The sequence below is a fragment of the Condylura cristata genome, unplaced genomic scaffold (assembly GCF_000260355.1).
Source record: "Condylura cristata isolate star-nosed mole 26May11 unplaced genomic scaffold, ConCri1.0 scaffold00011, whole genome shotgun sequence".
NCBI lineage: Eukaryota > Metazoa > Chordata > Mammalia > Eulipotyphla > Talpidae > Condylura > Condylura cristata.
The window spans coordinates 37,517,673-37,521,247 of NW_004567112.1; positions in this window are offsets into that span (position 1 = coordinate 37,517,673).

The following is a 3,575-nucleotide window of genomic DNA, read 5'->3' on the forward strand; positions in this document are numbered from 1 at the left end:
GGCCAGGGACCAACAGAGTACCAACAACTCTGGGAAGCTTGTTGAAATGCAAAGCCCCAGGCCCCACCCCCACCCACTAAATTGGAAACTAGGTGGGGCCCAGAAATCCTTTTTCAGCAAGTCCTCCCAGAGATTCTGATGCACACGGAAGTCTAAGAACCAGTGGATAATTTCAGTATGTCCAGTTGAAAACCACTGGGTTTGTTTAGGAAGTTTGATTATTTATTTACTTATTTTAAAAACAATTTTTTGAAAAGATTTTTTATTTATGCATACAGAACCGAAGTACAGTCCAGAGGTGCAGGAGTAGTGAGAGGATTCAGCAGAGACAGAGTGGGGAGAAGAACAGGCAGATGGATGAAGTGCACTGCTGAGGGGAGCAGCGGGCAGATCAGGGTTGGTCTGCCGCGCCATGTGGGTCAGCTCACTGGCCAGGACTGAACTCATGCTGTCGTGGCTGTGGCAAGCTTTGTAGTGCTGCAAACTTTAACCTGTTGCGCTACCAGGAAGGGCCCAGAGATTTGATTTTTTAAAAATCAGTAGTAAAAGCATGTGTGTCAAGTTTAGTGGCTTCTTCAAGACCCTGCTGACGGTCAGAGTTCAGGATGAAGGCAGCTGGGCTTTGCTACCTGTACACAAGTGAGAATAAGACTAAGCTCTTGTCACAGTCAATGCTCCTGCCCACTCCATTCTACCAGCAACACCCAGAAGAGGTGGCCGGTCCGAAACCTGCTGGGGCATCCTGGACACACTGCATTTTGAGGCTCTACTGAAATGCAATGACATCAACCACAGGCTCCCTCAGCATCTGTAAGGTCCACGTCAGCCAAGTTCACGCACTGCAAATATAAAGCCTTTCCTTGGCTTCTGGCACATTCTTCACAATCCCGATCCTAGAGGAATTAATTTCTCATTTTGGAGTAATAGAATAGTTGTGGGAAGTGGGTGGAGTGGGGATTTCTAGGAACCACAGCTTATATTTTATTCACCCCTATCTCTCCATGTCAGTCTGGTGTTCCTGTCTGCGCTTCCTGCTGCTCTGAGGTGTCTGGAGTCCTAGAATGTAGCATCCATGTTGGTGTTTGAAGCAGAGGGGGCTGCAGCATCCTTTTAGGCTATCCTCTCAGGGGGTGGAGTTTGGAGCTCCATAACCCTTCTGCTTTCCCCATCTGGAAAGAGGGGCGTGTGTGTGAGTGAGTCCTATGAGAATCCTCCCACGTCTGGAGAGATCTGTGGCCTTATGAGCCACTTTCTGTCTAGAGAAGGAAACCCAAGGGCGAGTGGACACTTGCCTTGGACAGTTGCTACAAGGTGCAGGTCCCTCTCTGGACTTCCCACTCGGTCTCTGATGCACTCGCTAGACCTGCCCTGGTCCTCCCTTGATTATAACCACCCTTCTCTTTCCTGTCGGTCTGTGTCTCGGGTGCCCGCTGGCAACACTGTGGGTTTTCTGCTTGTCTGTTTTCCAAGTCTGCTGGGCAAAGGAGATGTCTTACATTTATTAAAATCAGCCCCATATTGGGGCCAGATGCTTCAGAGCAAATGAGGTGGTCAGTATGAAGTGAAGAAACAAACTGGGACAATAAGGAGGCCCCAGCCATGAATGACAGTCTCTCCCTGGGCCTGACTGAAAGTCCTCTTTCTGGCCTTATTTTGCTCTTCCTACACACAGGCTCTGCTTCATGTCTGCCCCCAAGTCAAACATTTGCTTGTGCATTTTTGTAAACTTCCATGTCTCACTCTAGGGCCAACAGACCAGTGTTTGCTGTTTCTTCCAAGCCCTCTCTGTGGACGAGGGCGAGGAGGACAGAACACCAGGGTGCAAGCAAGTGTGAGCAGGAGGATCTTCAGGAAGTCGCGAGCCAGTGCTGACCCTGAGTGGGAGAGCGGGCAGGGATGACTGTTGGACTAGTTGGGCAGAGGCAGTGGGCAAATTCTCCTTCCTAATTGCCAGACTTGCAACAATAATCATAATTAGTCCTAGTTGTCAGGGTAACAGTCATGATAAACCGCAGCGATGCATTGTGCTAAGAACTTCCGAGGAATCATCTCAGAGCTTCCCAGTGCCTGCTGGTCTGGCGGTGTGGCTCTATGACTATCCCCATTTGAACCTCAGAGAGAAACGCAGAGTTCTTCGAGGATCAGGTATGGAGTTAGAGTCAGAACCAAGGCAGATGCTGATTCCAAATGCTATACACTTGATGTAATGTGCTAGAAGCAAGAAAAACATGTCTGTTAAAGAAATTGTGAAAAATTCAGATTGGTGATTTAATCTCAACAGCTTGGTTTATATCTTTCTAATCATTTCTCTGTGCAAATATATGCACATTGTGGAGAATATTTTCTAAGTATGAGGCATAAGCCCCTTTTCTGATATAGCCTAACTATCCCATCATGCATGTAATGCCTGACCAATCCCCTCTTATTCAACACATTGGTGGTTTTCCACTATTAAAAATAACATTTAATGTCTATCTTAGCATCAATCAGTTATTTCCAAAGGGGAAATTCCTTACTGGATTTGCTTGATGAAAAGGTACAAAGAATGTTAAGTGTGGTAACAATTACCAACCTTTTCTCTGAAAGTCTCCCCTCAGATGAATGAATGTTTTTCTACAACTTTACCAGCACCGGGTTTTACTATTTTTTAGAAATGTGTTCCCACTTTAACAGGTCATTGTTTTGGCTTGCATTTTTTGGCTCTTTGATGAGTTTGGGCTTTATTCCTATGTTTACTATTGGCTTGGACCTGGAGGGAAACCACACAAGACATTTCCCTGCCACCACTCTGGTCTTGCTATCTCTTAGCCAAGTCAAATCCCACAAGGACTGTACATAGAGGTAGATTACATCCCTCGGGATTGCTCAAGATCCCAGACAACAGATTCGATGAATAAACGCCTCTCATCTGTCCTGTTACCAAGGAGAGAGATGAGGATGTCAAGGCCCTGAGCATGTGGATATCGCCACAGTGGTGTGGCACAGCTGTTCTAAGGCCCAATTTTGGAAGCAGAGAGACCTGGGTAGGCAACCTAGATTTCCTCTTGCTCCAACTCTCTAAGCCTTAGTTTCCTCTTTAGTAAAATGGGTGCTATCATGGTAGGTACCATTCAAAACTTCATTTCACACCTGGGGACGCTGTGGGACAGACAGTTGAATATTTTGTCCAAGGTCACAAGTGAGGAAATAGAGATAGGAATGGAGAACAGGTCGCTGGTCAGATGTCCTCAGGGGTACTTTGATTGCTCTCTGCAGGTATTGTGTTTTTCACAAACATGGTTTATTGCAGCCCTGCATGAGCAAATCTATAGCCCCATTTTCAACAACAATTGCTTGGCTTCATGTGCCTGTATTATATTTAACAGCAAATTATTTTTTAATTATGTACATTTTTAAGTCATAATATTGCTCACTTTATAATAGACTACATTGTCGTATAAACATAACTTATATGTCCTGGGAAATGAAAAAATTTGTGTTGCTCACTTTTTTTTTTTTTTTAAAAGATTTATTTATTTATTCATACAGAACTGGGGTACAGGCCAGAGGCTCAGGGGCGGTGAGAGGCTTCACCA